This window comes from Erithacus rubecula (genome assembly GCF_903797595.1).
Source record: "Erithacus rubecula genome assembly, chromosome: 3".
NCBI classification, from domain to species: Eukaryota; Metazoa; Chordata; class Aves; order Passeriformes; family Muscicapidae; genus Erithacus; species Erithacus rubecula.
The window spans coordinates 112,289,479-112,304,228 of NC_136689.1; the positions used below are offsets into that span (position 1 = coordinate 112,289,479).

The window sequence follows — 14,750 nt, forward strand, 5'->3', positions numbered from 1 at the left end:
CAGAAAAACCTACTTTAAAGTTTATCTAGAAGTCTGCACATCCATATGTATTCCTCTCCTAAATTACAGTTCTTGTAAAATTGTCTGTGGCAGTATGAACATAGATGAATCGATGCATCAGTATGTTTGTTGGAGTTCTCCCCCCCACCCCAGCATAGTTATGATTTTTAGAATCCTTTCATTAAAGAGTCAAAGATATAAATGTTTATATTGGGCAGACTCTTGTTGATGGTTGGGTTTGTGGTATATTTGCTGTAAATTAATTAGCCTTTCTTAAGTGAAGCCCAGTTCCCTTACTTTCCCTAGATTTAGACATAGAATACTGGGAGAGTAGAAAATCCTAAAGTGTGGGGACAGTTCAAAAGAGACCAAGGTACTGTGCTGACAGTTGTCCATTTAATGTTGTCTGGGTTAAAGCAGTCAAGTAAACACTGCAAGTTCTGATTATGGCATGGGAAAACATTTTCAGATGCAGGAAATGTCTGAAAGAATGTGCCTTAAAAAACAGTTAAATAGCAAGGATTCTTGGGAAGACAAATCCATGGAGTTGCTTTCTGCCTCCCAGGACGGAGCAGGGAGAGGCTGTCAGTTTGAGGCATTGCCCAGTACCTGAGCACTGACACCCACACCTGGGCTGGTGTTGCTACTTGAGGACTGGACCAGCTGTGAGGAAGGAACATTTAAATTTGGACATCGTTGACAGGTGCAGATTTGACAGCACTGAGGCTGGAGGCAGTGTCCAGAGTTTGTAGGACATGTGTGAATGAATGGTTTTTAGGAGGAAGGGCAGGTACAGAGACGGCAGCAGAGGAGATGGGCAAATTTACTTGTCAGCTGTTGGCTCAAAAAAAACCCTGAGTCAATGTACACCACCTGTCTGTTGTATATAAATGCAGCAAAGCTTTGTCTTGAATGTAGTTAGAAACAAGTTGTCCTTATGGGTTTTTTAAAATCTCATTTCAATTTATGAGGGTGACTGGACATTGAGTTGCTGGTTAGTGTCATGTCTAAAGTGCTTAAGACAGAGAATATCAGAACACAAAATTCCTATGTCTGGTGCCCTTGAAAGTCAATCCAGCCACTTCTCAGCAAAACGTGACTGACTGACCTGAGCCAGCTGGTCACCAGTGAAGGGCAGTCAGCCGTCAGTGGTGCACAGAAATCCAGTGCATGGGCTCTGCTGCTCCTCCTTGCCCTGTGTTGTCCAGCTTTTCATCTCAGAAGTAAAACATCCCTGCACAGAAACAAAAGCGATTGTGGCATCTCCTGTAGTTACTGCTATGAAGCAGAAATTAAGTTTGTGAACTCATGTGAAATATGGTAATTCTGTCTGGGAAGTTTTTCTGAAAAGCCACATAACTCCAGAGAAAAAGGCATCCTCGTGCAGAGCTGTCCACTGTGCATCATTAATTAAGTGCTTTGGTTTTTTTCCGGGTTCCTATCGAAGTCCAATTCTTTTTAGTTTACTTCTCTTCCTTTTTGTTACTTCTCCTACCTTTTTCTCTCCTTCTTGGAGTTTGGGTGTCTGTTTAAAGGAAATGATTCAAGCAAGAGTAGCATATTTACAGTTCCTTATTCTTCTGGAAGACCTGCATTAACTATGGTTTAAAAAAATCACAAAATCAAACAAAAAAACTTTTATATCAAGTTTGCATTAAGTGAGGATTGCTTTTAACAATGTCACTATGTAAATTTAGAGACATAGTTGGTCACAGACCCGCCTGTTTAACTGCTAAAATCCCAGCTCCTGGATCTTCCACCAGTAGCAGAAGGCTTCAGAAGGATTACAGAAGAAATAATGGAGTTGCCTATTAGTCATATTTTTGGCCAAGCACCATCTGAATGGCGAGGTTTTGTTTGGTTTGAGCTTTATTTTGAAGGTGTGCGTAACTTCATTTCATCCTGGCTTTCCAGTTTAATTCAATTGCTATGCAAGATGAAAAGCAGCTTTCCTTCAACGAGCTCTGAATTTCCGAAGTTGTGGGGTTGTTGCTCAACCAACCGAAAAGAGATCCATTAGAGGAGAAGCCTCTACTGAAACTGCTGCTGTGTGAGCCAAGCCATCGCTGCGGGAAGGAGGAGACAGCTCATTATCTGGGTGCTGGGAGCCGGTGTGTTGGAGAGTCTCCTCTTCCTGCTCCACAAGGACTGAGGCGTCTCTGAGGTAAGCAAAGCAGCAATGTGATACTCCCTAGGCTTATCAACCACTATCAGCTGGATCTCCGGTTTGCTCCAGACTCCACCTTGACTTGGAAGGTGCTTGCAATTCCATGAGGTAATTCCTCCTCCCGGCGCTGAGCCTTGTTACCACGACCATGTGCTCCTAGCGTGAGCCAGGACAGAAAATGAAAAAAGCCTCCCCTGAAATCCCTGTGCTGTAACTTCCCCTTTCTCCATCCTGCCGGGGACGGCTGTTGAGCTTTGTGTGCCTTGGCTCTGACCATCGCGGTCGGGAAGGGAGGAAGGGAGGGAGAGAGGGCAGAGCCATCGCCGGCCCAGCGCCCCGCCAGCTGCCCCGGGCACCGGAGGCTGTCGCTCCCGGCCGCCCCACCGCCGGCTGAGCCACAGGTGCGAGGTAACACCTGCTCGGTTGGCACCGGGACCGGTATAAATCTGCGTCATTTTGATTAAGCTCGGATTGATTAGGAACAGGTCCTGGCTAACATACCATAAACACCTATTAAACCGAAATAAATACGTCTACAGGGAGCTCGGTTTAACCGGGTGCAGCTTTGCCTGCACGGGGGGCGCGGAGGTGGCGGCGGGCACCGCACACGGCGGCCCCACGGAGCGCGGCCCCGGTGCGGGCGCTCGGGCGGTGACCGCTGGCGGTGACCAGGGTAGTGACCGGTGGAGGTGGCCGATGGAGGTGGCCGATGGAGGTGGCCGATGGAGCGGGCGGGCGCCGCCGGGGCAGGAAAGCCCGTCCGAGCTGACGTCGCTGCGCGGGGGCGGCCGCGCTGTCGCCGCGGGAGAGGCGGGCCGGGGTTCCCCACGGGAGGCGGGTGGGGACCGCGCCGTGCCCGTGGCTCCGCGGAGCCTGTCCCGGGGGATGCTCTTGATCCGTCGCCACGGCAACCTCCGGCCCGCGGGGAGGGGGCGCAGGTAGCGGGCGGCGGAGCCGGGGCCGGTCCCGCCATCCCTGCGGGGCTCCCCCGTGGCCCCGGGAGGCTCCCGGCAGCAGCTGCTCGTTCTTCCCGGCTGCCCTGCGAGGGTCTCGCCCCGGATCCCCTCCCCATCCCGGCCGCGATCCTAGGGGGGTGTCCCGGGGCTCCCTGCGCGTCCCTGGGGACAGGAGGGGCGGGAGGGGCGGGTGGGAGCTGGTGTGAGCGGAGCCCCTCGGGAGGGAGGGGACACGTTGCTCCTGCCCCGCTGTGCCCCGGGGTCAGAGCCGCAAAGCAGCGGGACCTTTCGGAGGAGCGAAGCCCTCCCGGAGCGGGAGCGCGCAAAGGCGCGGGGAGCGCGCCCCGCCCGCGGACAGGGACGCGGGGTACGCGGCGTCCCGTTCCCGGAAAGAACAATGGCCGTGCGGAAGGCAGGCGCTCCTGCAGCCCGGCCGGGCTTCCCTCCGGGATGCGCTGCCTGCTCCACCTCCGCGCTGCCCGCGGGAGCCGCACCATTGTGGGACGGCGCGGAAGCGTGGGAGGGGTGACTGCACGCGGAAAATCATTCCCTGCGACCAGGGAATCGGTTTCTGTGTCACTCCAAGGGCGGCCCGGCCTGTCGCCCCTCCCTGACCCTGCAGAATCTGCCTGGAGCCCGTCCCCGATTTCCTCCTCTGACCCGTGTGTTGTGGTACCGAGCCTGGCTAATAACTGTAAGCACAGCGCAGCACAGAACTGGTCCGCTTAGAAAAATAGTAAGAAAACTGTTGGGCTTAACTTCTTTCACTGCATATTATTATTTATAGTGCTATCCAAAATAATTTCAACTTTTATGTTAAGAAGTTACTGAAGTGAAGGAAGAACAATTTTTTTCATACTTGGCAAAAAGAAGGTGATAAAAGAAGCAATGAAGGTTAATATTTTGATCTTTAAGTGGTTAGACAATAGAATTTTTATGTCTGTAATTTTTTTTTCACAACATGAGCAACAAATCAATATTTTTACTCTCACCTGTTTCACTTGCAAATGCAGCACAAACCTCCCTGGATTGTGTGCCCCTGTGCATTCCTTCTGTGCAGGCACTGGCTTTCATTTCAGTACAAGTTAGACTGGCTACATGTAGAGAAAATGGAAATTCCTTATAAAGTCAGCTTTTCCTTAGCTGAAGTCTTCCGTGGATGATTCAATAATGAATGTGATGCTTAGACAGCAAATTTTATTTTGTAAAGGCAGAATAACGTGGTTTTGTTTTGGTTTTTTTTCCTCTAACTCTTACAACTCAACAAAATGCTTAGAAGTTGACAGGGAGCATAGCTCGTATTTACCTGATCAAATGCTTCCGTTTTAATTTGCTTTTTGGACAGGTAGAGTACACCACAGACATGCCTGGACACTTGGTCCTTTCTGAGCAGTTTGCCATTGAGGAGGCAGATAACTAAACTGTAAATGCCAAGAGAACAATTCCAACACTTGCAGATGAACACCTCTTCCTTTTTGACCTCCTGACATCCCCAGTTTAGGTGGGTTTAAATAAATGGAGAAACTTACTGTATGCAATGCATGCTTTTATGTACATACTAATAGAAAGTATACATTGAAATACTATTTAATAGAAAGACAAGCAGCATCTGAAAAGCACATAAGCCTAATTGATTCCAGACACAACTGGCCTGGATTTTGTTTCCTCTTATTCCAACTTTCTGACCTTGTAAAAATTATCTTGATTGTGTTATACTAAAACAAGGCCACGATCTTGCAAAAACTACCATGTGTGCTGGAGCAGAGAAGTGCCCAGCAAAACTCTGTGTGCAGAATGAATGCTGACAGCATTAGGCACCAGCACTGCCTGCTTTGTTTTCCCCTGCTTGTATCTAATCATGGTGAAGCAATAGTCTCACTTCTGCTGAAAGCTGGATCTGGGTTTTCATTTTTAAAGGGGGTGGAAAATGTGTAGTGAAACTTATGATTTGTGGTGAATGATAGGTTTAAAATTCTCAGAGCACTTTAAGCTACTGGGATTTTATGGCATTTAGACCAGAGGAAAGAACAGGGAGGGTTTAAAAACATGCAATGCCTGTAAATTTTTTCAGTTGTGTGTGTGTGTGTGGTAGTATCTCTGTTTTTCAGAAGATTGTTTCTAGGGATTGGTGGGAGGGTTGAAGGACTTACTGGCTTTGATGATAACCCTTACAATACCGTTGTGCCTTTGTATAAACATGCATGAAAGACCCAGGACAGCAGAGTGTTCTGTGTGCTGCTGTCTTTGGCACTGGACAACTTCTAGTAATATTTTCTGCTCAAAAAAACCAAGGCCTGGGTACACTGATCCTTTTATTTCAACAACTGCTGTTGCTCCTTCTATTTGGGAATCTGTGTCTTGCTAGTCTTAAACCTCTGTGGAGAGTAGTGACAGAAAAAGATCTTTCCAGTATATTCAACTTATGATCCCTCTCCTTATTTCTCTGAGTGCTCTCCTTTTGGTTTTTTTTGGTTTTTTTCTTCCTCTGGGTCAAGAATAAACTGTGTATTTGGGTATTTGTCAGCAAGGTTCCCATCCTTGTAAGCACTGGGATTGCCTGTTTAGTAGCAAGGAAGGCTTATAAAAAGCAACTCCAGGTGGAAGTGGGCCTTTTCCTGCTCCTCCCTTCATCCTGCTGCAATTCCCTTTCATCCAAGCCCTGAAAACTGCCTGCCATTCAGACTAAGGTACACAACTAAGAGAGTTGTACTCCCTTAACTGAGATACCGGAGTGTCTGCCTTCACTTATGTTGATTTGTTAATGTTCTTGGAAGTTTTGTTGTATATAATGTACTGTGTCAACTTCTGGTAGTTGTACAACAGCAAATACAACTCAAAAAGCTAAGCCTAGCTCTGAAGAAAACGAGCAGCTTTTATGCATCATGAAACTTGGTTTCCAAAAAGTTGGCATCAATATGACTGCCATCACATTTGGGATTTTTTAACCATCATGTCAACGTTTCTTATTTCCCAACAGATTGCAAGGTGGACATGGTGTGTGGTATGTTGCTTATTAAATAAAAAAGCCTGAGAGCATGTGCAGTGTTCTGACTCAAAAGTCATATTAGTAACCTGCTACACCAAAGATGAATGCTCGTGCCAGCACTGCATCTGTTATCTTTATCTTTATCTTTTAGCAACTACTTTACAGCTTTTCTGTTAAGTTATAGACAAGCTCCAGGTAAAAACCTGCTGCCTTGGAAGCCGTGATACAATCTGTGTGCTCAGCGCGAAAAGTTCAGCGTGTTCTGGCTTGTGTTTTTAAGAGGGAAAACAATTGGTCCATTGCTGCTGAGCTGTGCTGTTCCATGCAGGGCTGCCAAAGTGGGCAGCCTCTGGAGTGTGACCTGTGGCATTACAGATGTGCCTCACACCCCCTCCCTTCTCGGCCACCACTGGATGAAGACATGAGATCTTCCTGCCTTAACTGAAACAAGCAGGTTCTGTTCCTCTGCCCAGAGTGTACCAGCAAATACAATGATTGTGTAAGTTGCTTGTCATACCCAAAGTATAAACAAACCTGTGCACAGGAGAGGTGAGTTTCTGCCAAGCTTTCAGGGGAGTTCCCTCAGTGCTGCAGAGCCTGCAGGGAGGAACTGAGAGGAAAAAAGTGTTCCTCTTAAAGGATAAAACAAATTTTATTTATTTATGCAAAACAGAAACAGAAAACGTGCAGAATGGTGGGATACAAATTGAGGCATTGTCTAGTGGTGGTGGTGCTTTTAACACTGACCTGTGGCTCCAGCTTTATTTCTTCATGTTTGGCACATCAGAGAACACCTCTGCTTTCCAATAATGTCAGCATGAGTGACTAGTACACAGCACTCCATGGAATCAGATCTCACATGTTTCCTATGATGTGTAAGCATGAAGTGAGGTATCCTTTATTTGTGAGCTGGTACTGCCAGAGCACATTTTGTTTTAAGGTTCAATTAATGGTGAATTCCATTAAATACTTAACTAACTGGTTGGAAGTTTGTTGGGTTTTTTTTTCCCAGTGAAGGTGGCAAAGTACTGGCACGTGGTCAATGCCCCATCCCTGGAAACATTCAAGGTCAGGTTGGGCTGGGCTCTGAGCAACCTGATTGAGGTGAAGATGTCCCTGGACATCGCAGGGTGGTAGGACTAGTTGGCTCTTAGAGGTCCATTCCAACACTAACTTCATTGGCTCTATGATCAAACTCTGTCTAGATAATCAGTTGTTTCTTTTCTTGCAGTGAAATGCTCTGCAAAGAATACACGTGAGAACTGTGAAGATTATGCAAGTAAGTGTAAGTCCTTATACACTTGCTGAATATATCTCACACTTTTTAAATGTCTCTGTACCCACAATAATTAATAATAAGTGTCAATGCATTCCCCTTTTCCTCCAAATTGTGCTGTTTCCATAAACTAAACATTGATTCATATTTAAATTTTCAGCCCTTAAAGTGTTTTTGTGTCAGGGAAATGCAGACCACAGCTGGCACCTTTGCTACTCTGTAATAGAAAAACATTTCCATAAACTTGACTACATAAGACACTGTTTTCTCATCTTCACATTGTATGAGACCCATCTCTCAGAGCTGGGTCTGAAATAGTGGAAGGAACAATTTATGATACTTTTTTCTCTATATAAACATACAGTGACTATTTATGTCCCTGTGTCCTTCTGAACCCAAATTTTCCATGCACACTATTCTGGAGAGAGAAAGAAAAGACAGAGAAGGAAAGAGACAGAAGAGATGTCACAAATTACTCTGCTGTAAGGCACCAGGATAGCACTATGATAAAGACAGTGTACAAAAAGACAAATAAACTGGACTGGTCTCATGCAGAATATGTTTATGAAATGTCTCAATTGCACCAAGCTAAGAGGACAGTGACCACTGTAGATGACCAGTATAGAAATCAAAATGACCTTCATATAGAAAAAAAATAAATCATCAGTTACATGGAGAAGTCAGGGTAGATGGCTGTAGAGAGCCACTAGCAAAATTGCAGTGGACAATGCAGTGCTCCTGTGAAATGCTCTCTTAGGATTTATCAATAGGTGGCATATGTAAGTCATCAAGAACAATGCAAAGATGACTCCACTGAGTGCCAGCAAGTTCCCAACTGCCACATTGTCCTTGGTTTCATGGTCTGTGCTGAAAAATACAGTACAGAACAGGGAGGGATATAAAGAGATTGTAATACAAAATAAGAGATGTAGAATACAAAAGGAAGTGGTGAAGGAAGGAAGGATTTTGAGCCTTAAAATTAATTTTTAGAGGGAATCAGATAAATTTTCCAATGTCTCAAAGGTTAGAAGAGGTTTGATCAACTGTTTTTGAATGCTGGTGAAATACCAGAACAAGCTACATAGGAGGTTCAGGTTCTGCTTTGCAGAGGGTTTCTAAGAACAGGTTAGACAAACATCTGTTGAGGATTGTCTGGGGCTACTTTATCCTATCTTTGTGCAGCCTGAGGGACCATATGGTCTCTTCAGATCCCTCTCAGCCCCCTTCCTACAAGTTTACCAAGTGGGGAGGGGAGTGGACCTGAGTTTAATGAGGAAACAGCATCATCCTATTAGTTGATCCTCTTTCAGAATAGAAGAATCAGAAAGAAGCCACATCTAACTTAACTGTATAATGGTTTTTACACATTTTAATGTTGTAGACTTGCAGTTTTATGTACCATTTAGAGAAACAAATATATGGTTATAGAAAAAAAAGTTCTAAAAAAGTTCTAAAATGGAACTATTTAAAATGCATCTTTTTCTCAATGAACATAAGTAGGAAAAATAGTTTATTAGTATTTTTCAAAGGTAAGTATTATCTTTATATTAAGATAGTTCATAAATATTTTTGAAGGATATTATGAGTGTGTGTTTGGCCATAGGTTTTGCATTGCTTCCTATTTCAAAACAAGCAATGACAACATCAGCAGTTACATCTGAGAATGTCACACCTAGGTGCTCCTCGCATATGCAAACCCAGGAAACAATTGTGAGAAATCGCTCTTGCTCCCCAGTCCGCAGAAGGAACAAGTTATTCAGTACCTGCTCTGAAAAGTCTGTCTGGAAGGACAGACGAATGGAAATGTGCGAGTCAGTGCCTCGCCTCCTCGGCAGGTGAACTCTGTGGCTGCGGCGGCGTTTCCTCCTCCCTCTCTCCCTGCCTGTGCCTTGGGAAGTTCCAGTGAAATATTGCTGCTGTGGAAAGTCCTGCTCACAGCCAGGAGACGTGAGCTCCCAGCGAGTCAGATCCCATTTTACAGGCGGCTCTGAGGCAGGGTGGAGCCCGCGCTGAACTTTGTGTTTGAGAAGGAAGTGATGGTGGGGGCAGCCCGTGTTGCTAAGCAGATGAGCTGCCGTATTTTTATTTCAGCTGATACTTTCGGCGGGGGTGTGACTTCATTCTTAGATTTGGTGCCTTCCATTTATTAAGGACAAAGGTCAGAAATTGCCAGTGCTGCGGTAGCTGTGTCTCTCCCTGTGAGAAGAGGCGCATTCTGCTGAGCCGTCAGAGGTGGAAATGGGAGTCCGTAATGCTGCTCCTGCACGGCGAAAACAAAACCGACCGTGACGCTGTCACTTCATGTCACCGTCCAAGAGCAAACGTCCTCACCAGCTGGGATGATGTGGACTAGGTCAGTTCTGTGGCATTGCTCCATTTTTATAAGAACTCACTGCTGGTCCTGAGCCAAGAGGTAGCCTGGTCTTGTCTCCAGCAGAGCCTAAGGTGAGCAGTCAGGCACTGGCCTGTTAAATCAGAATTTAGATGGAAAGCAAAGTGACCCTGCCTCATACACCAGCAAACTAAGTGATGAGTCTATTTGGGAGGGACAGCGAGTTGTTTGTCACCTCTGTGCCGCTGGCACTTGGGTGGGTGCTGCCCTCCAGCTCTCCAGATCATCATAGGCAGCATTTGGAGAGACTGAGTGGGACAGTGCAGACAGGCTGGGGACAGCTGCCCACAGCTGTGTGTGCACCCACACCACCCACAGTGACAGCCAGACAGCATTTTCACCTATTCCCCCCTCAAAGTCTTTGGCTACATCCTTAAGTTAGCCTTGAGAGAGCTTTATGTTGTTATGTGAGAGACACTGCTACTTTCAGAACTCTTCCACATAAAAGAATAAATGTTGGGAGCAGTATTTCCCTCTTGCTGCTGGATTCCCAAGGATGAGGCATCAGGGAATGCTGATGTCCCTCAGAGAGCTTTGCCCCTGAGAGGCCTGACAGGTGAGCAGCATGTGGGCTGCTGGAGCTCACTGCCCCTCTGCTTTTCTGGTTCAGTTCCTCACTTAAGGAGTTCCCTGCCACAGAAGTGGCTGTTTGGGCCAGTTCCAGCTTTTGTCACTATGGCTGGCTTGAGTTTCAAAAGGAAAAAAAAAACAACAAACCGACCAACCCACACAAGTGTGTACCCTGGCTTGCCCTCTGTTCCCTTAGCTTGCTGGTGCCACAGGGTGGCTCCTTGTAGCACTTATATTTCCAGCACCTTTAGCTCTTCAGCTGAAGTTGTTAAAGTTGTTCTTTCTGATACGAGTCTGTTGCTTCCTGGTACTTACCAAAATCCACGTGCTCTTGGTGTTTCAGCATGCTGTGAATTAGTGAATGATTTCTTCTGAAAAAAGAATATTCTTTTCCTTCAGCTTATCATCTTATCATTATCATCTGTGCTCTGTTGGCCACTACACACTCTCAGTCTCGTGTGTTTCCATTGCTTTGTAAATTTTGAGAAACTTTGAGTAAAACTTTCACTTGTGAAAGAAAAAGAAACCATTTGACTTTTCCACTTCATTTTACTGCAACAGTGATCAGAGATTAATGAAATGTGAGTGTGTGCCAGGGCTGTGTGACTTTGGAGCCACTTCCCAGCAACCATGGGACAAAACACGATGCTTTTGCTGGTCTGAGGCTCTGAAATGGCATCCTGAATACTGAGTCTGAAGTGCTCAGAAGGCAGTTACTCCAAGCACAAGCTTGGGCTCCCTGTAGGGTTTCACATCCCTCCTTGCATGAATAAAAGTAAAAGCAAACCTGTGAGAGAGAAGTTGTTGAGTTTAGGGTACATCTGTACAGAATTTCCTCGGGAGCTGCAACTTCCTTCACCAAGCAGAAAAAGCTTTTTAGAGGAAGCCACCTGGAGGGCATGGCAGCAGCACAAGCACTTTCTGTCGGAACTGATGCATGGTTTGGACCTTCACAGTGCTGAGCAGGTGAGGAACCAGATGTGCTCAACAGAGCTGTCCTCCAGCAGGGTGGGCTGCTCTGAGCTCTGCACAGCCCTCAGCAGCTCTCAAACAAGCTCAATACCTGGACTGCATTGTCAGGAACGAGGCACAGACTGCTTGGCCCGTGTAGCCTGAAGGCCTCCCTGTGCACAGCTTGTCTGGGGACTCATGACTTGTGAGGTGTCATCTGCCACATGCAGAAGTGACAATGTCTAGATCTTAAGATCACATTTCGCTGTACCTGGCTGTTAAAACATGCTGGTTCTTCAAAGTCTACTGAATAAGTAACCTGCCTTTGTATTTTCATGTGATGCTAAATCATTTGCATTTTGTAATTCTGATACTTTAAAACAGGTTTAAATGCTGCCCAGTAATCTCAGTGCTGTACTTCTTACAGAGTACATTAACTTATCTCTGCACAGCTATGCCTGTCACACACAGTGACTTGCCCAGCTTGGCACAAACTATCCCCACCTTGAGAGTTTACCTGGTTAGGTAAAGTGTAGCAATTCACTGGGGTTTTGTTGGTACACATACCCTTGCTCTGCAACTGCTGTTGAAATTCTCAGCCATTAATGCAAATTCTTTCTAATCTGTGAGCCAAATGGCTGCCTACATCAGATGGATTACTTCTTCCCAACAGCACACAAAGGGTTGGGTGGCTGGCTACAAGTGAATTTTCATCCCTGTCATCTCTTGGGTATTTTAATAAGCTGTTACCAATAAGGTTAATCACGAAGATGCCATGCTGCTGTTTCCTCACTCTCCTGTGAAGCTGCCTTGTTGGTAACTTGTGGAGTTACAGTTTTCTCTTTGGCTGAAGTACAAGTTAAGGTTTCAAAAATCTTTCCTCTGTAGCAGCTGCACAATGATGTGTTTTATCCATGCCTGGTACTACCACTGAGTGTGCATGTGTGTGAACTTGTGCCACACCTTGACAGTGTCCCACCCTGGAGTGCTGAAACCACTGCAGCACTTTTCCTTACTCTCCATTTCCTGTTATTGAGGAGCTAGAGAATGGCTGTAATTCTCCCCCTTCTGTGAAAGTGCTATTTGCAGATTCTGTTTCTTCTGATGTTGGAAAGCGTTGGGAGACTCCCTGCACATTTTTATGACCCGAGTAGTGAGCCAGCTGATTCCATAGGCCACAGCCTGAGGATGATTTATGGGACCTGAGGAGCTGGTTCTGTGCCTTCTACAAGACACATGCACCAGAGCTAGGGCATTTTTTCTTCCCATGGAATAAACATTTGACTGAATACCTATCCATGCGCCCCTCACTGCTTCTGCCATGCTAATATATATATATTTTTTTTTAAGAAGTGCAGCATTTCTTTGGTTGGCTCACCCTGTCACCACAATATGCTTTGAACACTTTTCATGCTCGGCAGCTTTGTGATCTGATTTCTGCTCAACAAGAAACTGAAACAAGTTCTAGAGGGAGCATTGAGGCTGCTGGCAGTTGGTCTCAGAATGAGTTTCTCATGCCCCTAAATCTTGGAGAACTTAAATCTTTGAAAGCAAGGGGAGTTCCGGGCAGGCTTACGCTGCACCAGGGTTCTTGGCTGTCGTGGGACACGCTCAAATGGCACATTCAGAAAAACAGATTTGGGGTAGGTGTTTCTAGGCTGTTTTCTCCCTGGCCTGTCAACATACTGCAAGAGAAAACTGAAACTGATTACATCTGTGTAGGTTTGTTGTTTTGCTGTTTGTTTTTTCAAAAAGTAAAGAAATGCAAATAAAAATAGAATGATGGCAAAATGGGCAAATTTAGTGAAAGTATACTTGGGGCATGTTCTGCTTCAAAGTGTTTTGTTTTTAAATACTATTTCCATTTGCTATTTTTAACTTCACAGGAGACCTTGGCGAAGAACAGAGAGTGTGTTCTACTGCACCATCACATGCTATCAGCTTTTCACTGCATTTTTCAGCTGAAAACCTGGGACAGCAACACCACCCCAGCCCCTTGCCCCCTTCTGGGCAATTGCACGGGCCCAGCAGCATGGAAGATGGTGCTGCCTCTCAAACTACTAACCTTCCTTTCTCCCAAAAGGTGCTTTCCCCTAAGCCCAAGAGAGGCTGAGTAGGCCAGACATGAATGACACAATGTGGAAGAGTGTTGTACTTCCTCTAGAGAAGCCTGAAATATTTTTGCAGCTGTAGTGGCTCTCATGGCTGCAGATTCAACATGGACACCTGGACTGAGAGAGCCAACAACCCAAGAAGCGAGAGAAGCTTTTGACATTCACGTTGTCTGGATCCAGCTCCCAGCTTACTAACTGTGTGTTAAAAGAGTGTAGAGGAAAAGCTGTGTGAGATCCTATGAGCGCGGGACGCCTTCTCTCTTTCCCACGGAAAATGCAGGAGTTGTGGGTGCAGCAAACAGCCCCTAAAAGGAGCGGCAGGAGCTGGAGGGAGCGGGTGTCCCCTCTTGGGAGCACATGACTTTGTTTTGCCTTCTCCAACCTGCCACAAACAATGATGGTAAAAAGTTATCTCGTCAAATGACTCGCTGAAAATTCCTGTAATGCCGAGTATCTTTGCACTGGGTTTACGCTTTAATCTCTTTATACTTTTAAGACGCTTATTTAGTTTCCAGAGCAGCGCGGGGAGGACCGCTAAGCGCGCTACTGGTAATCACTTTTGGGTGGGATTTGTCTAATTTACTTACGGAATGAGTTTGTTTCGGTTTGTATCTATCTCGAGCTCGAATGCGCGGCTTTCGAACGGGGCAGCGGCAGAGCGGTGCCGGTGCCGGTGCCGGGGGAGCGCGGCCCCGCCGGGACGGGGGCGCTGCCGCGGGCGAGCGGGCGGGCAGCGCTTAATGGCCGCTTCCCTTTGAGAGCCCGACCCGCTCGGGACAAAGTCCACCCCAAACCGCGGTCTCGGGCGATCCGGGCCGCGCCCCGCCCCGCCCCGGTGGCCGGGGTGAGAGAGGCGGGCGGGGTTGCGGTGCCCGCCGTCCGTCCGGGGGCAGAGGCCGGGGCCGGGGCGGGCGCCGGGGGGGCCGGGCAACCTCCCGGGACGCCTCTCGGTTTCGCTTCGCCGCCGCGGTTGGGAAGTTTGAAGAGCGGCAGTGACACAGTGACACCTCACACACAACACACCCCCCGGGCTTCACCGGGAGTTTCCCGGGACGGGACGGGACGCGCCGGGGCGGCGGGGCGGGCGCGGCGCTGACCCCGAGGTGCGGAGCGGTGCGGGCGGTGCGGAGCGGCGCCCCTCGGCCCGGTCAGTGCGGCGGGGCGGAGCGGAGCGGCGGGGAGCGCACGGAAGCCGCCGTGCCCCGCCGTGCCCCGCGGCAGCGCTCCCTGGGCCGGCGGGCGGCCGGAGCCCCGGCGGGGCGCTGGCGGGCTGCGCGCAGGCAGGTTAGTGACCCCCGCCCTTCCCCCGCCCGGGGCGGGGGGGGGGGTTTTCCTATT

General features: G+C 47.6%; 1 protein-coding gene across 2 annotated transcripts in view; it reads left to right on the forward strand.

Moving 5' to 3' along the window:
- The first annotated feature begins 14,305 nt into the window (after window positions 1-14,305).
- CHD7 (chromodomain helicase DNA binding protein 7) overlaps window positions 14,306-14,750 on the forward strand; it is a 130,723-nt gene continuing 130,278 nt past the window's right edge. For both annotated transcript variants that reach the window (XM_079299996.1, XM_079299997.1), the window contains exon 1: window positions 14,306-14,696. The gene's annotated coding sequence lies outside the window, so the exon portion shown is untranslated. The remainder of the gene's footprint in view (window positions 14,697-14,750) is intronic.